The sequence below is a fragment of the Lampris incognitus genome, chromosome 17 (genome assembly GCF_029633865.1).
Source record: "Lampris incognitus isolate fLamInc1 chromosome 17, fLamInc1.hap2, whole genome shotgun sequence".
Taxonomy (NCBI): Eukaryota; Metazoa; Chordata; class Actinopteri; order Lampriformes; family Lampridae; genus Lampris; species Lampris incognitus.
Window position 1 is genome coordinate 1,094,141 of NC_079227.1, and position 22,441 is coordinate 1,116,581.

The 22,441-nt window shown below is 41.6% G+C and overlaps 1 protein-coding gene across 4 annotated transcripts in view; it reads left to right on the plus strand.

Moving 5' to 3' along the window:
• mpp2b (MAGUK p55 scaffold protein 2b) overlaps positions 1 to 22,441 on the plus strand; it is a 94,764-nt gene that overhangs the window by 21,612 nt on the left and 50,711 nt on the right. The window lies entirely within an intron of this gene.

Here is a 22,441-nt window from a genome sequence, read left to right on the forward strand (position 1 = left end):
CTGGCCTGTAGATGGTGTAGACCAGGCCTAGTCAATCCGGCCCGAGGATTACTTTTTTCCGGCCCTTTGATCAATTTTTATTAGAACATTAAAAATGATAATGTATTTTCCCACGAAGAAAAATCAGTTTTTGGGCAAGGATGCGCTTCCATTCAATTTCCTCCAATGGGAGACTGCTTTGTCCCGCCCCTAACTGCTCCCAACGCTCCCTACGTGCGTGCCACCAGCTGCCAAGCTACTGAGTGTGCCGCGCTAACCTGCTTGCTGCTGCTAAGTAGCAAACAAAATAACCCCAAAATGTCACTGTCCACTTTGAAAAAGAGGAAAGTTGACAATGAAAATTGCCAATTTAATAACGAATGGACTGAGAAATCATCACCTTCTTAAAATAATGGCCTCAGTCATATTTTCAAGTTTTTCAAAAAACACAATAAACTGACAAATTTTGTTTCAGTTTCAGTTTATTCTGTTTTTTGAAAAACTTGAAAATTTGACTTAGGCCATTATTTTAAGAAAGCGACGAAATGTATATTTACTAATATCGGAACGAAGCCGACATGTTTGCTGTGTAACGAGTCTATCGCTGTCTCAAAAGAATATAATTTGAGGAGACAAATCAACATTCAACACTCAAGCTTCAACACACATTTTCCAGAAGGGTCGGAAGCACGCAGACAGAAGGTGCAGAGCCTAACCGAGAACTATGAGCAGAGACGAGCTGTCGTGGCCCGGTCATGTTCCCAGCAAGCGAGGACTACAATAGCCTCCCTTGGCGTAGCATGGATTCTCACGAAAAAGAAAAACCCCTTCACCGACTCAGATACTATGGAAGAGTGCATGCTAGCCGTTCTAGAGGACGTGGTGATGGATGAAAAGGTAAAGAACAGTATCATTTCATCTATTCGGACAATACCAGTGTCCGACACGACTACAGTTAGAAGAGTCGAAGCACTAGCAACGGATGTTTCCGAAACGCTTTGGGACAAGTTAAGAAAGGTGGAGGTAATGTCCCTCGCTGTTGATGAGTCTACCGATGGCGGCGATATCGCAGAGCTGTGTCTTCATGTGAGATTCTTTGCTGGCGAGTGCTTTCGTGAGCATGTGCTGGGTTTAATTACCTTGGAGGGACAAAAAACCGGTCGATTAACTTTTGAGAAGATTGTTTCATTTTTCAGCAGGTCAATAAGCTGGTCACAGATGGAGCCCCTACCATGTCGGGGAGAGTGCAGGGACTCGCCTTGCTGCCCTCACACCACAGATGAAACCACTGCGCTGTCTGAGACATCAGAGCGTTCTCTGCGCAAAACTGAGGGTGACTTGAAAAGCACCATGGACAATATGATGCCAATGATCAACTTCATCAGAGCCACATCGAGCCTACAGCACCGCTTGTTTCGTAAACTTTTATCAGATATGTCAGCTGGGCACGGTGACTTACTTTTACACAGTGACCTGAGATGGCTAAGTAAGGGTAACGCACTGAAAAGGGTCTATGAACTCAGGCACGAGATCGTTGCCTTTCTGCGCAGCTTAGCCCAAATGCTAGACGAGGAGCACATGGCAGATGTGTGTTTTTTAAGGGACATTTTCCACCACTTGGACGGACTTAATCTGCAATTGCAAGGTCAGGACAAAACTGTTAGCAACATAGTGGACAACCTGAATGGATTTAAAAGGAAACTGGAGTTATTTTCTACCGACCTGACCCCCACGAAAATGCTGCACTTTCCAACACTACATGATTTGATCGACAACTCGTCATCAGTACAGATTACCCCAGTGATGACAGCATTCGTTGACAAACTGGTTGTGAATTTTGCTGCGAGGTTTGGTCATTTCAATATACCCGCAGAGGTGACGCTATTTACCAAGGACGTCTTTGCTGCTGATGCTGGGGGAGAGTTGGCAGCCAAAGCCAAACAGGTGCTCACGTCACTGGATGAAGGCTCCCTGCAGTTAGAACTGATAGACATCCAAGCATCATCTGATTTAAAGCAAAAACTTAAATCTGTGGGATGTGAGCAGCTTTGGGTGCAACTTAACCAGGTCCAGTTCCCAAACAGCGGAAGGTTGGCTCTCTTCCTACTGACTATGTTTGGTACAAGATATACCTGCCAGTCAAGCCTCTCACATATGAATGCAATAAAAACGAACACACGTGCCTCCCTTACCCACCTCCACCAGTGTCTGCGGATTGCTGTCACTTCCTGTGAGCCTAACTTTACAGCTCTTGCAAGTCAAATAAGTGCAATTTTAGTCACTGATTAGACAACAAATAGTCAGAGCACTGGTTTCTAAATGTATCTTTGGCTGAGGCCATTTCTTATGTTAAATGAGAAATGGTTGAGATAACTGACACTAGTGATTTGATGGTTTGCCTCTGTTGCATTTTGCCTCAAAGAAAGGGGGGGGTGTGATGATTGGGTGTTGTTACACGTTCTGCCCACAAGGTGACACTAGCTGTTAGTACTTACCTGAGAGAACTAGATCGGTTTAGATGAAGAAGACACTAAGAATGCACATAGATGTAACTGAATGAGTTGTTTAATAAATGAGTTAAGAGTGGAATAAAACAAGCCTCATCCTTGTAAACCTGAAAATAACACTCTCTCTGTCTGTCTCTGTCTCTCTCTGTCTCTCTCTCTGTCTCTCTCTGTCTCTCTCTCTGCTTCTGTCTCTGTCTCTGCCTCTCTCTCTGCTTCTGTCTCTGTCTGTCTCTGTCTCTGTCTCTCTGTTTCTGTCTCTCTCTGTCTCTGTCTCTGTCTGTCTCTCTCTGTCTCTGTCTCTCTCTCTGTCGCTCTCTCTGTTTCTGTCTCTGTCTCTCACTCTGTCTCTCTCTGTTTCTGTCTCTGTCTCTCTGTCTCTCTCTCTGTTTCTGTCTCTGTCTCTCTCTGTCTCTCTCTCTGTCTCTCTCTCTGTTTCTGTCTCTGTCTCTCTCTGTCTCTCTCTCTGTCTCTCTCTCTGTTTCTGTCTCTGTCTCTCTCTGTCTCTCTCTCTGTTTCTGTCTCTGTCTCTGTCTCTCTCTCTGTCCCTCTCTCTGTTTCTGTCTCTGTCTCTCTGTCTCTCTCTCTGTTTCTGTCTCTGTCTCTCTCTGTCTCTCTCTCTGTTTCTGTCTCTGTCTCTCTGTTTCTGTCTCTGTCTCTCTGTCTCTCTCTCTGTTTCTGTCTCTGTCTCTCTCTGTCTCTGTCACTCTCTCTGTCTCTCTCTCTGTTTCTGTCTCTCTGTCTCTCTCTGTCTCTGTCTCTCTGTCTCTCTCTCTGTTTCTATCTCTCTCTGTCTCTGTCTCTCTGTCTCTCTCTCTGTTTCTGTCTCTGTCTCTCCCTGTCTCTGTCTCTCTGTCTCTGTCTCTCTCTCTGTCTCTCTCTCTGTTTCTGTCTCTGTCTCTCTCCGTCTCTCTCTCTGTTTCTGTCTGTCTCTCTCTGTCTCTCTCTCTGTTTCTGTCTCTCTCTGTTTCTGTCTCTGTCTCTCTGTCTCTCTCTGTCTCTGTCTCTCTCTGTCTCTGTCTCTGTTTCTGTCTCTGTCTGTCTCTGTCTCTGTCTCTCTCTGTTTCTGTCTGTCTCTCTCTGTGTCTCTCTCTGTTTCTGTCTCTCTCTGTTTCTGTCTCTGTCTCTCTCTGTCTCTGTCTCTCTGTCTGTCTCTGTCTCTCTGTCTCTCTGTTTCTGTCTCTGTCTCTGTCTCTCTGTCTCTGTCTCTCTGTCTCTCTCTCTGTTTCTGTCTCTGTCTCTCTCTGTCTCTCTCTCTGTTTCTGTCTCTCTGTCTCTGTCTCTCTGTCTCTCTCTCTGTTTCTGTCTCTGTCTCTCTCTGTCTCTCTGTCTCTGTCTCTCGAGCGGAAGTGAGTGGAACTGCGAGTGAGTGAACGGAGTGACAGCTTTTTTTTGCTTCAGTGTGAGCGAAAATTCTATGCTTTCTCTTTCTTTTTTGTGTTTATTTTCGTGATTAGTTTAGTTTGTTGTTAGGTGGTGCTGGTTATTTTTATTTTTTTTGGGGTGTAGTTTGGTAGTGCGGTTGGCAGCCGGGCACTATGCCCGTTGTCAGTAGTAGTGCGGAGCTGGAGAAGTTGACATGCTGTTCAGTGGAGGAGGCCAGCTATGCTGTTGGGTGGAGGAGGCCAGCTATGCTGTTCAGTGGAGGAGGCCAGCTATGCTGTTCAGTGGAGGAGGCCAGCTATGCTGTTGGGTGGAGGAGGTCAGCTATGCTGTTCAGTGGAGGGGTCAGCTATTCTGTTGGGTGGATGAGGCCAGCTATGCTGTTGGGTGGAGGAGGCCAGCTATGCTGTTCAGTGGAGGAGGCTAGCTATGCTGTTCAGTGGAGGAGGCCAGCAATGCTGTTGGAGAGGTTGTCGGCTTTGAAAGTGTGAAGTATGCTTCACGAATGAACAAAGCTGTTGTCATTTTCCTAGATGACGTGGCCAAAGGTGAAGAGGTGGTGGAAAATGGCGTCGTGATTCGTGATTCTTTCACCTGTTCTCCCATTGGTGAACCTGGCAAAGAAGATAACCATTTCAAACGCACCTCCGTTTATTAAAAATGAAGTGTTAGCCATGGAGCTGTCACATTTCGGGCAGCTGGTGTCCCCCATTAAACTGGTTCTGCTGGGGTCCAAGTTGCCAAAACTAAGACACGTTGTGTGTCACAGAAGACAGGTCTTCATGATCCTCCAGGACAGCACGGGTGATTTAGACCATACTTTCACTGTCAAAGTGGACGGTTTTAGTTATAATGTGTTTACCACCTCTGAGACGATGAAATGCTTCGGTTGCAGAAGGACATTTGGTTTGGTCTTGCCCTGAGGCCGGAGAGCAGACCAGCTCGAACCCGCCTAAAGCACCGCAGCCTGAAGCACCGCAGCCTGAAGCACCGCAGCCTGAAGCCGAGTCTGACTCGCCCGGTGCACAGCAGCCTGCAGAGAAAGTAGAGGAGACCAAGGCAGACATGCAGGACGGAGCAGACTGAGAAGCAGGACCAAGCTAAGAGTGGAAATGAAGCCGATAATACCCAGACCAGAGAGAAATCAGAAAAACACAAGCTGACAGAGGAGAAGAACTGTAACAAAGATACAAAAGCTGCGGTGAAAGTGTGGAAAGTGTGGTCAGTGATGAACTGATAGATGAAAACATGTCTACGGAAGAGAGTGGTTTAACAGCTAAACGTAGTAAAAGGAAAATGTCTGACAAAGAGCAGGGTGGTGCCGAGGCTAAGAAAGTGTTGGATGATTCTTCTGATGAGGAAAGTGAGTGGACACCATCACAAGAGGATGAAACCATTTTTTATCCCCTTGAGAAAATAAGGACATTTTTAACTGAAACTAAAGGGCAAAGGGCGGTTAAAACCGAACAGTTATTCCCCGATTTGAGATCTTTTTTCAGGTCTGTGGCACGGCTGAGGAAGGAAGAGGGGGCTTTCAGTGACCAAGAGGTTTACCGGCTCAAGAAAATTACAACAAAAGTCAAAGCACAGTTAATCGTTGATGACTAAGACAAAATTTGTTCTCCTCATATTGTTTGTATGTGCTTTTCTTGTTGCAGAGACAACTTCTTTCCCTTTCATGGCTGATTTGAAGATAGGGTCTTTAAATATAAATGGAGCCAGGAGCGATGTGAAAAGAGCTTCTCTTTTCAAATTGGTAGAATTGAAGGGGTTGGATGTGGTCTTTATTCAAGAAACTCGCAGTGATGCCGTGAATGGAAGTGACTGGAGGAAGGAGCGGCCTGAGGAGGTCATCCTAAGCCATAAATTAGCTAACAGTGGTGGCGTTGGTGTGCTTTTCTCAGAGAGTTTTAGTCTCTCTTCTTCTGAGGTAGAAGAAATAGTGTGTGGTCACATTCTAAAAGTCACAGTACAATATGAAGGTGCAAAATTAATTTTTGTGAACGTTTATGCTCCAGTTTCGGGCGTTGAGAGAATGGGATTGCTGAACATCTGATGTGATGTAATGCACAATCGTACCGATTTTATTTTTTGTTTCTGGGAAGAGATTTCAATTGCACGGAAAATGCCAAACTAGACAGGAACCATCTAGAGCCTCATCCCGCTTCATCTGCCAAACTTAAGCGGCTGATTGAAACCCATGGCTAAAAGATGTTTGGAGAGGTTTTAACAGGGGTGACAGGCGGTACACCTGGAGTCGCTCCAAGGACAATTTGTTATCTCTGGCCAGACTTGATCGTTTTTATGTTTTAAACATCACTTTGGTATCTTTAAATCAAGTCAAATACCTCCTGTTGGTTTTTCTGGCCATTGTCTTGTTCAGTGTTCTTTTTTCATTCAGAATGTTAAGGTACAGAGTGCATATTGGCATTTTAACACTGGTCTTCTACATGATAGATCTTTCAGAGAGGCTTTTGAATTTCTACGGGCTTTACATAGAAAAAGCAAATCTACTTTTTCTTCAGTACAGCAATGGTGGGATATAGGAAAGAGCAAAATAAGACAATGATGTCAGCAGTATACTCGCAATGTCACTAAGCAAATTACCAGGTCTCTTAAAGAACTGGAGGCTGAAGTAGTAGAATTACAGAGTTTAGTGGATTCTACAGGAAATCAAGGGCATATTGAAGCCCTTACAGCTAAAAAGGCTGCCTTAGCCAACCTGTTGGGCACTACAGCACAGGGAGCTCTGGTCCATTCACGTTTCACGAATGTGTCTCAAATGGATGCCCCATCACAATTGTTTTTTTTTTTTTTTGGTTTGGAGTGAAGGAATGGTCAGAGGTAGATCATTCATCCATTACGCTCTGATGATGGAACCACAATAACGAGAACCCCTGAGATCTGCAGATATGCCACCTACTTCTACAAAGAACTGTTTAAAAGTGAATTTGTGGAGGATTCAGAGTTGGCTAGTTCTTTTCATGCTGGGCTACCTCAGGTGGACGCTGATACCAATGTGGTGTTGGATGCAGAACTGTCTCTGAATGAACTGTATACTGCTCTCATGAGCCTGGGAAACGGAAAAACACCTGGCATTGATGGACTGCACATTGAATTTTATAAGTCCTTTTGGTCTGTGATCGGCAAAGATTTGCTGGAGGTGCTTCAGGACAGTTTGTGCAGAGGACAACTCCCGCTGAGCTGTAGAAGGGCAGTTATCACTTTGCTGCCAAAAAAGGGAGATCTACAAGACCTGAAGAACTGGAGACCTGTATCTCTGCTGTGTGGGGGGTATTAAATCCTCTCTAAAGTTTTAGCCTCTAGACTTAGAGAGGTGATGAGTAAGGTCATTTATGTTGACCAGACTTACTGTGTGCCCAGCAGATTGATAAGTGACAATATCATCCTAACTGGGCATGTTTTGGAACTCTCTGGCTCAGTGGGTATAGATACTGGTCTCATTTGCATAGACCAGGGAAAGGCTTTTGACCGGGTTGAACACAAGTATCTGTGGTAGACGCTAAATGCTTTTGGGTTCAGCCCAGGTTTCATAGCCAAGATCCAGGGACTGTACCGTGACATTGTGAGTACACTAAACATTAATGGTGGTTTGGCTGCACCTTTCATTGTACAGAGGGGAGCACATCAAGGATGCTCACTTTCTGGAATGCTGTACTCCCTTTCCATCGAGCCTTTTCTTCACAAACTCAGAAAAGAACTCACAGGTGCTTTTTTCCCAGGTTGCACTTCAGCTGTAAAAATCTCAGCATATGCAGATGATGTTATGGTATTAACAAACAGAGAGATATTGATAACTTGCAGGGGACTGTAGATCTTTTCAATAGTATCTCATCTGCTAAGGTAAACTGGGAAAAAAGGGAAGCTGTGATGGTTGGGAAAAGGCCACTAGATAATTTAATTCTACTGGGAGGGCTGACTTGGAAAAAGGAGGGATAAAGTACTTGGGAGTTTTTTTGGGTGAAGAATCTGTGTTGGAAAAGAACTGGGAGAATGTTTTAGAAAAAATAGAAGGCCGGCTTAAAAAGTGGAAGTGGCTCTTACCAAGCATGTCTTACAGAGGGAGGACACTTGTATTCAACAATCTAGTGTCCTCCTCATTATGGCACAGATTAGTTTGTGTTGACCCCCCTCCAAATTTACTTTCAAGAATTCAAGCTGTTCTAGTGGATTTTTTTTAGGATAAATTACATTGGATTCCCCAGGCTGTTCTTTTTCTCCCAAAGGAGGAAGGAGGACAAGGACTTGCACATTTGGCCAGTAGAGGCGCTGCGTTCCGCCTTCAATTTCTCCAGAGACTGCTTTATGGCCCGAAAGACTTGGTGTGGAGGCCACTGGCATGCACAGTTTTGCAGAAGTTTGGTGGTCTGGGACTGCATGACTCACTGTTCCTCATGGATTTAAAGACTCTGAAGTTCCAAACCAGCCACCTTTCTACCGCAGAGTCTTCACTGTGTGGAAGATGGTGGTGAAAGAGAGAACAATGCAAAGGGACTCCCTGTACTGGTTGTTGAGGGAGCCTGTGGTGCATGGAGGACGTATGAACACCCCCTGCTGGGCAGGATCGGCAGTCACAGCAGTGTTTTGCAGAGCAGGTTTTCTCACCCTTGAATCGGTGGTGAACACTGCTGGACCTGACTTGAGCAATGCAGCTGCTCTTGCGGCTGGTCTGGGACTGCGTTCTGTGAGGATCATCAACAAGCTGCTTGACCACTGGAGACGCTGTCTGACGAGACATGAATCCGTCCTGTTAAATGAATACAGCAATGGTTTGATCGTGCCTAATGTAGACGATCCTTTTCCTTGTTTAAGTATTCGTCCCAGTTTTGATGACTGTTCAGGTTCTTTTTTGAATGAGAAGAGAAGTACTTTTCTAAATTTAGAAGAAGCAAAAGGCAAATTACTATATGGAACGATGGTTAAATGTCTAAACAAGGGTAAACTACACAATCGTGTTGACACACCTTGGCGAAGTCATCTGGGCTTGGGAGTCTGTCAGACCTGCTTGGAGGGGTTTATACAAACCACCATTAACAAAGAAGGTTGCTGACTTACAGTGGAGACTTGTACATGGGATAGTAGCAGTTAATGCTTTTCTTTCTGGTATTGGTCAGGGTGTGAGTGATAAATGTCTTTTTTGCTCTTACAAAGAAACTGTTTTCCACTGTTAGCTGGAGTGTGTGCGCCTTTTACCACTGTTCATGTTGTTGCAGAGTTTATTCAACAAGGTAGGGGAGGTTTTCTCCAAGCACATGTTCACTCTGGGGTTTAACTTTAAACAAACTGTAAAAGAAAAATGTCAACTGATGAATTTCACCCTGGGACAAGCACAAATGGCCATATATGTCAGCAGGAAGAGGAAGATGGACAACTCAGTAGACACTGATGTAAAGCTGCTGTTTACTAGGATGGGAAAGGCCAGGATAATGATCGACTTCAATTATTACAGAGAAATGAAAGATATCCAGCAGCTCAGTGTTGTCTGGGCTTATAGAGATGTGTTGTGTTGTCTGGGCTTATAGAGATGTGTTGTGTTGTCTGGGTTTATAGAGATGTGTTGTGTTGTCTGGGCTCATAGAGATGTGTTGTGTTGTCTGGGCTTATAGAGATGTGTTGTGTTGTCTGGGTTTATAGAGATGTGTTGTGTTGTCTGGGCTCATAGAGATGTGTTGTGTTGTCTGGGCTCATAGAGATGTGTTGTGTTGTCTGGGTTTATAGAGATGTGTTGTGTTGTCTGGGCTTATAGAGATGTGTTGTGTTGTCTGGGCTTATAGAGATGTGTTGTGTTGTCTGGGCTTATAGAGATGTGTTGTGTTGTCTGGGCTTATAGAGATGCGTTGTGTTGTCTGGGTTTATAGAGATGTGTTGTGTTGTCTGGGTTTATAGAGATGTGTTGTGTTGTCTGGGCTTATAGAGATGTGTTGTGTTGTCTGGGTTTATAGAGATGTGTTGTGTTGTCTGGGTTTATAGAGATGTGTTGTGTTGTCTGGGCTTATAGAGATGTGTTGTGTTGTCTGGGTTTATAGAGATGTGTTGTGTTGTCTGGGTTTATAGAGATGTGTTGTGTTGTCTGGGCTTATAGAGATGTGTTGTGTTGTCTGGGCTTATAGAGATGTGTTGTGTTGTCTGGGTTTATAGAGATGTGTTGTGTTGTCTGGGTTTATAGAGATGTGTTGTGTTGTCTGGGCTTATAGAGATGTGTTGTGTTGTCTGGGTTTATAGAGATGTGTTGTGTTGTCTGGGTTTATAGAGATGTGTTGTGTTGTCTGGGCTTATAGAGATGTGTTGTGTTGTCTGGGTTTATAGAGATGTGTTGTGTTGTCTGGGTTTATAGAGATGTGTTGTGTCATCTGGGTTTATAGAGATGTGTTGTGTCGTCTGGGTTTATAGAGATGTGTTGTGTCGTCTGGGTTTATAGAGATGTGTTGTGTTGTCTGGGTTTATAGAGATGTGTTGTGTCATCTGGGTTTATAGAGATGTGTTGTGTCGTCTGGGTTTATAGAGATGTGTTGTGTCGTCTGGGTTTATAGAGATGTGTTGTGTTGTCTGGGTTTATAGAGATGTGTTGTGTTGTCTGGGCTTAAGGAGATGTGTTGTGTTGTCTGGAGAAATGATGCGATTTACTTTTTATTTTTACATATTTATTTATTTGCTTGTGGTTTGAATATGATTGTATTTTATCAAAATAAAAGTTACTTTTAAAAAGTCAATTTCTCTGACTCTCTCTGTCTCTGACTCTGTCTCTGTCTCGCTCTCTCTCTCTTAGTCTCTGTCTCTGACTCTGTCTCTGTCTCGCTCTCTCTCTCTTAGTCTCTGTCTCTGACTCTCTCTGTCTCTGACTCTGTCTCTGTCTCGCTCTCTCTCTCTTAGTCTCTGTCTCTGACTCTCTCTGTCTCTGACTCTGTCTCTGTCTCGCTCTCTCTCTCTTAGTCTCTGTCTCTGACTCTGTCTCTGTCTCGCTCTCTCTCTCTTAGTCTCTGTCTCTGACTCTCTCTGTCGCTCTCGCTCTCTCTCAGTTCAGTACATTTCAGTTCAACATGTGCTTTATTGGCATGACATACGTTTGTGTACATATTGCCAAAGCATGTAAAACAACAACACAATACAACAATGATTATAATAATAACAACAATACAACAATGATTATAATAATAACAACAACACAACAATGATTATAATAATAACAACAACACAACAATGATTATGATATTAAACAACAACAGTAGCAACAGGGGCCGTCCCCCACTGTCTCTCAGGTTGTGGCAAGATAATATAAATCTTGCTGCAATGCTCGCCACTGCCCCCCTCCCAGGACCCCCCACAGCTTACCTGTGTCCTCCATGTCCTGCTACTCTGGAGTCACATGTTCCAGCTCCTGGACAAAAGCCCAGCGCTGTTTTTGACATTTGTCACATTTAAGGAGGAAGTGTCCCTCTGTCTCCACCTCATCTGTCCTGCACTGACCACATGTTCGATGCTCTTTTGGCAACCAGGTCTTTTTGTGTCTCCCCTTTTCAATGGCGAGACTGTGGTCACTGAGCCTGTATTTGGTGAGGGTCTGTCGCTGCTTCCTGTCTCTGATAGTTAAGAGGTGTTCTTCCAGATCATAGTTTGTTTTTAGGGCCCGAAAGACTTCTAGTTTGTTTTGGGTTTTGATTTCAGCGTTCCAATGTTTCAGATAATTGTTCTTGCTTTGTTTTATAGCTGATTTATCCTCATGTTGGTTTGTTTTATAGCTGATTTATCCTCATGTTGGTTTGTTTTATAGCTGATTTATCCTCATGTTGGTTTGTTTTATAGTCTGATTTATCCTCATGTTGGTTTGTTTTATAGTCTGATTTATCCTCACGTTTGTTTGTTTTATAGTCTGATTTATCCTCGTTTGTTTGTTTTATAGTCTGATTTATCCTCATGTTGGTTTGTTTTATAGCTGATTTATCCTCATGTTGGTTTGTTTTATAGCTGATTTATCCTCATGTTGGTTTGTTTTATAGTCTGATTTATCCTCATGTTGGTTTGTTTTATAGTCTGATTTATCCTCGTTTGTTTGTTTTATAGTCTGATTTATCCTCATGTTGGTTTGTTTTATAGCTGATTTATCCTCATGTTGGTTTGTTTTATAGCTGATTTATCCTCATGTTGGTTTGTTTTATAGCTGATTTATCCTCATGTTTGTTTGTTTTATAGCTAATTTATCCTCGTTTGTTTGTTTTATAGTCTGATTTATCCTCATGATTGTTTGTTTTATAGCCGATTTATCCTCATGATTGTTTGTTTTATAGTCTGATTTATCCTTTTTTTGTTTTATAGTCTGATTTATCCTCATGTTGGTTTGTTTTATAGCTGATTTATCCTCATGTTTGTTTGTTTTATAGCTAATTTATCCTCGTTTGTTTGTTTTATAGTCTGATTTATCCTCATGATTGTTTGTTTTATAGCCGATTTATCCTCATGATTGTTTGTTTTATAGTCGGATTTATCCTTTTTTTGTTTTATAGTCTGATTTATCCTCATGTTGGTTTGTTTATAGCTGATTTATCCTCATGTTGGTTTGTTTTATAGTCTGATTTATCCTCATGTTGGTTTGTTTTATAGCTGATTTATCCTCATGTTGGTTTGTTTTATAGTCTGATTTATCCTCATGTTGGTTTGTTTTATAGTCTGATTTATCCTCATGTTGGTTTGTTTTATAGCTGATTTATCCTCATGTTGGTTTGTTTTATAGTCTGATTTATCCTCATGTTGGTTTGTTTTATAGCTGATTTATCCTCATGTTTGTTTGTTTTATAGCTAATTTATCCTCGTTTGTTTGTTTTATAGTCTGATTTATCCTCATGTTGGTTTGTTTTATAGCTGATTTATCCTCATGTTGGTTTGTTTTATAGCTGATTTATCCTCATGTTTGTTTGTTTTATAGCTAATTTATCCTCGTTTGTTTGTTTTATAGTCTGATTTATCCTCATGATTGTTTGTTTTATAGCCGATTTATCCTCATGATTGTTTGTTTTATAGTCTGATTTATCCTTTTTTGTTTTATAGTCTGATTTATCCTCATGTTGGTTTGTTTTATAGCTGATTTATCCTCATGTTTGTTTGTTTTATAGCTAATTTATCCTCGTTTGTTTGTTTTATAGTCTGATTTATCCTCATGATTGTTTGTTTTATAGCCGATTTATCCTCATGATTGTTTGTTTTATAGTCTGATTTATCCTTTTTTTGTTTTATAGTCTGATTTATCCTCATGTTGGTTTGTTTATAGCTGATTTATCCTCATGTTGGTTTGTTTTATAGTCTGATTTATCCTCATGTTGGTTTGTTTATAGCTGATTTATCCTCATGTTGGTTTGTTTTATAGTCTGATTTATCCTCATGTTTGTTTGTTTTATAATCTGATTTATCCTCATGTCGGTTTGTTTTATAGTCTGATTTATCCTCATGTTTGTTTGTTTTATAGCTGATTTATCCTCATGTTGGTTTGTTTTATAGTCTGATTTATCCTCATGTTGGTTTGTTTATAGCTGATTTATCCTCCTGTTGGTTTGTTTTATAGTCTGATTTATCCTCATGTTTGTTTGTTTTATAGCTGATTTATCCTCATGTTGGTTTGTTTTATAGTCTGATTTATCCTCATGTTGGTTTGTTTATAGCTGATTTATCCTCATGTTGGTTTGTTTTATAGTCTGATTTATCCTCATGTTGGTTTGTTTATAGCTGATTTATCCTCCTGTTGGTTTGTTTTATAGTCTGATTTATCCTCATGTTTGTTTGTTTTATAGCTGATTTATCCTCATGTTGGTTTTTTTATAGTCTGATTTATCCTCATGTTGGTTTGTTTTATAATCTGATTTATCCTCATGTTGGTTTGTTTTATAATATGATTTATCCTCATGTTGGTTTGTTTTATAATCTGATTTATCCTCATGTTGGTTTGTTTTATAGCTGGTTTATCCTCATGTTTGTTTGTTTTATAGCTAATTTATCCTTGTTTGTTTGTTTTATAGTCTGATTTATCCTCATGATTGTTTGTTTTATAGCTGATTTATCCTCATGTTGGTTTGTTTTATAGCTGAGTTATCCTCATGTTGGTTTGTTTTATAGTCTGATTTATCCTCATGATTGTTTGTTTTATAGTCTGATTTATCCTCATGTTGGTTTGTTTTATAGCTGAGTTATCCTCATGTTGGTTTGTTTTATAGTCTGATTTATCCTCATGTTGGTTTGTTTTATAGCTGATTTATCCTCATGTTTGTTTGTTTTATAGCTGATTTATCCTCATGTTTGTTTGTTTTATAGCTTATTTATCCTCGTTTGTTTGTTTTATAGTGTGATTTATCCTCATTTTGGTTTGTTTTATAATCTGATTTATCCCCATGTTGGTTTATTTTATAGTCTGATTTATCCTCATGTTGGTTTATAGTCTGATTAATACTCATGTTTGTTTGTTTTATAGCTGATTTATCCTCATGTATGTTTGTTTTATAGCTGATTTATCCTCGTTTGTTTGTTTTATAGTCTGATTTATCCTCATGATTGTTTTATAGCTGATTTATCCTCATGATTGTTTGTTTTATAGTCTGATTTATCCTCATGTTGGTTTGTTTTATAATCTGATTTATCCTCATGTTGGTTTGTTTTATAGTCTGATTTATCCTCATGTTGGTTTGTTATATAATCTGATTTATCCTCATGTTGGTTTGTTTTATAGTCTGATTTATCCTCATGTTGGTTTGTTTTATAGTCTGATTTATCCTCATGTTGGTTTGTTTTATAGTCTTGATTTATCCTCATGTTGGTTTGTTTTATAATCTGATTTATCCTCATGTTGGTTTGTTTTATAGTCTGATTTATCCTCATTTTGGTTTGTTATATAATCTGATTTATCCTCATGTTGGTTTGTTTTATAGTCTGATTTATCCTCATGTTGGTTTGTTTTATAGTCTGATTTATCCTCATGTTGGTTTGTTTTATAATCTGATTTATCCTCATGATTGTTTGTTTTATAGTCTGATTTATCCTCATGTTGGTTTGTTTTATAATCTGATTTATCCTCATGTTGGTTTGTTTTATAGTCTGATTTATCCTCATGTTGGTTTGTTTTATAATCTGATTTATCCTCATGTTGGTTTGTTTTATAGTCTGATTTATCCTCATGTTGGTTTGTTTTATAATCTGATTTTTCCTCATGTTGGTTTGTTTTATAGTCTGATTTATCCTCATGTTGGTTTGTTTTATAGCTGATTTATCCTCATGTTTGTTTGTTTTATAGCTAATTTATCCTCGTTTGTTTGTTTTATAGTCTGATTTATCCTCATGTTGGTTTGTTTTATAGCTGATTTATCCTCATGTTGGTTTGTTTTATAGCTGATTTATCCTCATGTTTGTTTGTTTTATAGCTAATTTATCCTCGTTTGTTTGTTTTATAGTCTGATTTATCCTCATGATTGTTTGTTTTATAGCCGATTTATCCTCATGATTGTTTGTTTTATAGTCTGATTTATCCTTTTATTGTTTTATAGTCTGATTTATCCTCATGTTGGTTTGTTTTATAGCTGATTTATCCTCATGTTTGTTTGTTTTATAATCTGATTTATCCTCATGATTGTTTGGTTTATAGTCTGATTTATACTCATGTTTGTTTGTTTTATAGCTGATTTATCCTCATGTTTGTTTGTTTTATAGCTGATTTATCCTCGTGTTGGTTTGTTTTATAGTGTGATTTATCCTCATTTTGCTTTGTTTTATAGCTGATTTATCCTTATGTTGGTTTGTTTTATAGCTGATTTATCCTCATGTTGGTTTGTTTTATAGCTGATTTATCCTCATGTTTGTTTGTTTTATAGCTGATTTATCCTTATGTTGGTTTGTTTTTTAGGTGATTTATGCTCATGCTGGTTTGTTTTATAGCTGATTTATCCTCATGTTGGTTTGTTTTATAGTCTGATTTATCCTCATGTTGGTTTGGAATGAAGTGCTGGCCTGAGGTTGGTTGGTCTTAGTATTTGTTAAAGGGTTATTGAGTCTCAGAACCAGCTGCTTCAGGGGACTCTTTTCGGGGTTCAGTTCTTGGGTTTTCAGAGCTTTAAATTGCAATCTATTTGTTGGGCTTGTATTTAAGTGTATCCAGAAATTTAGACATCTTTTTTGTACATTTATCAATAATGGAAACCAGCCTAACTCTGCCCTACATGCGTTGTTTGGTGTTTTCCTTTTTATTTTCAGAATCATTCTACAGAATTCCGCATGTAGGGTTTCTGCTGGATGCTTGTCCCATCTAGTGTAGCTGGAAAGACTGAGGGGACCCCATACCTCACTTCCATATAGCGCAATGGGCAGAATTACACTATCAAACAGTTTGCACCAGATGGAGATTGGTATATCAATGTTAAATAATTTAAATTTAATTGCATATAGAGCTCTGCAAGCTTTTTGTTTTAGGTTATTCACTGCCCTACTGAAACTCCCTGATGCTGTAATGATTAGACCAAGGCAAGTATACTGCATCGTATGCTCTAAGGTGATGCTACCTAGAGTCAACTGGTATCTATTTCCCTGACATCTGGGCTTCTTCTGGAAGACCATTACTTTTGTCTTTTTTGGATTTATTGCCAGGGCCCAGTGCTGGCAATAGTCCTCAAGCAGGTCTAGTAGTTGTTGCAGCCCATCTGCGGTTGGTGACAACAAAACTAGATCATCTGCATAAAGCAAAACTTTTACTTCCATGTCATACAGGGGGAGACCTGGGGCTGCACACTGTTCCAGCTGTACCGCCAGTTCATTAATGTATATATTAAACAGTGTTGGACTAAGTCCACAGCCCTGTCTCACCCCTCTATTCTGAGTGAAGAACTCAGTGTGTTTGTCTCCAATCTTAACTGCACATTTGTTGTCCGAATACATTGACTTTATTATGTCATACACTTTACCCCCTACACCACTTTGTAAAAGTTTATGGTATAGTCCTTCATGCCAAATAGAGTCGAAAGCTTTTTTGAAGTCAGTAAAACAAGCAAATATTTTTCCCTTTTTGGTTTGATTTACATTTTCATTTATGAGGGTGTGTAGAGTGTAAATATGGTCCATAGTCCAGTGATTTGGGAGGAAGCCAATTTGACCTTTGCTCAGGACATTGTGTTCGTTAAGGAGGGTTAGAATTTGATTGTTCAAAATGCTATTAAACACCTCCCCCAGACTACTGCTCACACAAATGCCTCTGGAATTATTGGGATCCAATTTGTCTCTATTTTTATGAATAGGAGTTATAAGCCCTTTGCTCCAGGTGTCAGGAAAATATCCCAAACTTAGAACAATGTTGAACAACTTGAGTACTGCCCTTTGCAGCTCAGGTGTGCTGTTTTTAAGCATCTCGCTTCTGATGCTGTCAAGGCCACAAGCTTTATTGGGTTTTAAGGATTTGAGCTTCTGTGCCAATTCTTCTTGTGTTATTGGAAAATCCAGTGGGTTTTGGTTGTCTTTTATAGAGCATTCGAGCAACTGTAATTTTTGTTTGATCAGATTGTAATTGGAATTTGAGTGTTCTTGTTGAATTTCTGAATAGATATGTTCAAAATGATTTTTCCAAATTTCTCCATTTTGGATAGGCAGGTCTTGTGGTTTTGTAGAGCTCAACTTATTCCACATTTCCCAGAATTGGTTTTGATTCAGGGAATTTTCTATTTCCTGTAGGGTTCTATCTACATGGCTTTGTTTTTTCATTCTTAATGTGTGTTTATATAGATTTAATGTTTCGCTATATTTCTTTCTGTTGTGGGTCCTTGGTAGGACCATGTTTGCTGCCGTCTGAAAGATATAATTGATTTCATTGACACCTTGGTTGGTACTGTCCTTATTAGTTTCAAACGGTTTGTTAATTAAGTTAATAATCATATTAAGTAATTTGGATGAATTCAGGATATTGATACATTTTTCTTCACTGTCTGGAGCCCATCTGTAGGTGTTATTAATTTTGAACAACTTGCTGGGCTCCTCTATAGGCATTTGAGTCAGGTTAATAGTTTTGAAGAAAATCATAATTTGTTTATGGTCAGAAAGAGGAGTTTGTTGTCTGACAGTAAATGCGTTGAAGGAGGTGGGGTCCATGTCAGTTATTGCATAGTCAACTACACTAGCTCCAAGACCTGAACAACATGTGAACCTTCCCAGAGAGTCTCCTCTGATCCTCCCATTAAGCGTGTACAGGCCAGAGGCGTGACAGAGGTGCACTAGCTCCTTACCAGCCTTGTTCACAGTACGGTCAAGGGAGCTCCTTTTAATGAGGCTTGGTGAGAGGTACAGGGAATGTTGACCAAACACATGTCTGTTACCCTGAGGGTCAATGGTATCACTTACTGAACCTGTTCTTGCGTTAAAATCTCCGCACAGCAGCACATTTCCCTGGGCCTGGAAAAGGCTTACCTCTTCCTGGAGGTTACTCAGGAAATCCTCATCACAATATGGAGATTCAGTTGGGGGAGAATATAGAGCACAGAGATAGATATCTTTGTTTGATATGCCAATTTTATTGCTGAGTTTTAGCCAGCAGTGGGATGTTCCAATTTTAATTTTTGAAGTGTGGTTGGCTAAACATCCTCTGTACCAAATCAAAATACCTCCGGAGTCTCGTCCACGATGTACTGAGTTGAGTTTATTTGATGGAATAATTATTTCTTTGTAACCTGAGGGACAGTGGGTGGTTATGTCCTCACGACACCAGGTTTCAGTTAATATGACTATGTCGACATTATCGATGTGTTTTAAGTAGTCAGGGTCTCTACTCTTCATCCCAGAGGAAGATGAGAGGAGACCCTGGATGTTCCAACAAGAGACAGAAAAAGAACGCATGAAATGAAAACATACAGTGAGTCTCTTTTGTGAGACAGAGAATTATTAAGTTACACTGGAAGAAGACATATATAAAATATAATGATAACTCTTACCAAATACCTCACTATCGATATTGTGGGCATTATTATACACACCCAGAGCCAAATCAACACTCAGGATTCCCCTGTGTAAGTGGTTACCCCATCAAGACCTGATGAGACATAGAGGTCGCCCTAGATGTTGCTAAAAAGAGACCTCAGGTCTTAAAGAGTTAAAGGCAAACACCAGAGCAGTGAGAACAGTCAGGCAGCTCAAGCTCAGAAAGTCATATGACTCTGGTGTACTGCAGCCTTCCGGAATCCCAGATGACATCCAGACCCACATCATGATACCCACACATGGTTATATGACTCTGGTGTACTGCAGCCTTCCGGAATCCCAGATGACATCCAGACCCACATCATGATACCCACACATGGTTATATGACTCTGGTGTACTGCAGCCATCCAGAATCCCAGATGACATCCAGACCCACATCATGATACCCACACATGGTTATATGACCCTGGTGTACTGCAGCCATCCAGAATCCCAGATGACATCCAGACCCACATCATGATGTCCACATAAAGTTACATGACTCTGGTGTACTGCAGCCATCCAGAATCCCAGACGACATCCAGACCCTCATCATGATGTCCACATAAAGTTACATGACTCTGGTGTACTGCAGCCATCCAGAATCCCAGACGACATCCAGACCCTCATCATGATGTCCACACAAAGTTACATGACTCTGGTGTACTGCATCCATCCAGAATCCCAGACGACATCCAGACCCTCATCATGATGTCCGCATCATATCGATAAATTGCCATGCCCTAGTCTGTAGTGCACAGAATAGTGGGGGAATTATGTGGCTTGGACTGGCAGTCTTTTCTGTGTGTGTGTGTGTGTGTGTGTGTGTGTGTGTGTGTGTGTGTGTGTGTGTGTGTGTGTGTGTGTGTGTGTGTGTGTGTGTGTGTGTGTGTGTGTGTGTGTGTGTATTTTACCCATGCAGCAGTGTGGAGCACAGGGTGTGCAGCACCTCCTTTACCTCTCCCAGCTCGGTCTTGGCTGGGGCGGTGGGTGTGGGAGGGAGGGGGCTGGGCTCCTGCAGCAGCATAGCTTTGTGGCCTGTGCTGTGGGGGACAGGCTCTGTCAAGTGTTGTTGTCTTTTTGTTTTTCGGAGGGATTTGGTGCACAGGTTTCTTGGACCTGGGGGAAGCAGCATGTAGGTGTGGGGGGGGGTGTAGGGCTTTCAGCCCAAAGATGAGTATGGAATATGGGGCTGGGGGGGGGGTCCAGGTATTGCTGTGTGCTCTGGGGGGGAAAGGGGGGTATCTGGGGATGTGGGAGGGTTCTGGTCTGTAGTCTCCTACTGATGGAGGATAAGTGGGTGTGGTTGGGTTGCGGCCCAAAGCAACATCTTTTAGGGTCCTCGCAAAAATCCGCACCCTCTCCTTGTGAAGGTGCAGTCCGTCGTAGAGGTGATGGAGGCTGATGCCTGAATGGTGAGCCAGGTGGACATTGGGAAGAGCAGCACAGCCTCTGCTGATGTCTGTGTTGATTCCATGGATTATATGGGGTGGGGTGTCACGCCGTGGCAGGAGTGTTGACACCACAATCCAAGCCTCTGGGAATTCTCCACTTGCTCTCTCTGCCACTCTACGCACCGCCACAGCCGTGTCACTGCGCAGATAGTGCAGGTCATTGGTCCCGGTGTGGATGATGATGCATTGTGGGCTCCCAAGAGATTCCTTGTTCAGGAGCTGTAGTGCATGGCCAGTAGTGCTGCATCGTTTTGCTGTCACGTGATATCCGGGGAATAGTTTCTGAGGGTCCATGAACTTCTGGTTTGAGTCCATAAGCAGGGCTACGTGTGGGCGCTGTTTGTTTGTCTTGGTGGGAGGAGATTGGTTGGGTGGCAGGGGTTGTGTGTTTTGTGTGAGGGGTGTCTGTGTCTGTGTGAGTGGTCTCTGTATCATGTTTGTTGGTTGTTCTAGTGTCAGGGGAGGTATGATGGTCTGTATGGGTGTTAGTGGCATTGTTTTGGGAGACTGAAGCCCTGGCCCTGGTGTTCTCTTGGAGCTCTGTCCTAAGATCCTCCATCTGTTTCATGAGGTTCCTCTCTTTCAGTATCGCCTCCTTCTCTAGTTGTGCTACTTGGGAATGGAGGTTTTGGTTTTCCACCTGTAGCTGCTTCATGGTCTCTTGTAGCTCTAAGACAGTCAGTCTGTTCTCTGTTCTCAGCTGTTCCACCTCCTCCCTTAGCTGCTGGATGGAGCTGGTGGTGGTGTCAGAAAACCTGGCCTGGGTGAACTCCCTAAACTCGACAAAGTCCAGTTCCAGCAGGGCCAGACTCTCCCTCAGCTGCCTGTCAGTGGCAGAGAGGGAGAGGGAAAGGGGAGGGGGAGGAGGGGGCTGCTGCGTGTTGTGGGGGCTCATCGTCAGAAGGGGGAAGGGGAGGGGCTGCTGCGTGTTCTGGGGGCTCATCGTCAGAAGGGGGAAGGGGGAGGGGCTGCTGAATGTTCTGGGGGCTCATTGTCAGAAGGGGGAAGGGGAGGGGCTGCTGAATGTTCTGGGGGCTCATTGTCAGAAGAGGGAAGGGGGAGGGGCTGCTGCGTGTTGTGGGGGCTCATTGTCAGAAGGGGGAGGGGGAGGGGCTGCTGCGTGTTGTGGGGGCTCATTGTCAGAAGGGGGAGGGGGAGGGGCTGCTGCGTGTTGTGGGGGCTCTGTAGGTAGCTGGTCTCTGTGGTTGTCTACCTCTGTCTTAAGCAGAGGGAAAACCTCTTCAAAAAAGTTCAGGCTCTCCTCGTTTCCCTGTAGCTGTATAGCTCCTTTAGTGTAGTATGTGTAGTATGTGTGTAGCAGTATAGCTCCTTTAGTGTAGTATGTGTAGTATGTGTGTAGCAGTATAGTTCCTTTAGTGTAGTATGTGTAGTATGTGTATAGCTGTACAGCTCCTTTAGTGTAGTATGTGTAGTATGTGTGTAGCTGTATAGCTCCTTTAGTGTAGTATGTGTAGTATGTGTGTAGCAGTATAGCTCCTTTAGTGTAGTATGTGTAGTATGTGTGTAGCAGTATAGTTCCTTTAGTGTAGTATGTGTACTATGTGTGTAGCAGTATAGCTTCTTTAGTGTAGTATGTGTAGTATGTGTGTAGCAGTATAGTTCCTTTAGAGTAGTATGTGTAGTATGTGTGTAGCAGTATAGCTTCTTTAGTGTAGTATGTGTAGTATGTGTGTAGCAGTATAGTTCCTTTAGAGTAGTATGTGTAGTATGTGTGTAGCAGTATAGTTCCTTTAGTGTAGTATGTGTAGTATGTGTGTAGCAGTATAGTTCCTTTAGTGTAGTATGTGTAGTATGTGTGTAGCTGTATAGCTCCTTTAGTGTAGTATGTGTAGTATGTGTGTAGCTGTATAGCTCCTTTAGTGTAGTATGTGTAGTATGTGTAGTATTGTATAGCAGTATAGCTCCTTTAGTGTAGTATGTGTAGTATGTGTGTAGCAGTATAGTTCCTTTAGTGTAGTATGTGTAGTATGTGTGTAGCAGTATAAGTCCTTTAGTGTAGTATGTGTAGTATGTGTGTAGCAGTATAGCTCCTTTAGTGTAGTATGTGTAGTATGTGTGTAGCAGTATAGTTCCTTTAGTGTAGTATGTGTAGTATGTGTGTAGCAGTATAGCTCCTTTAG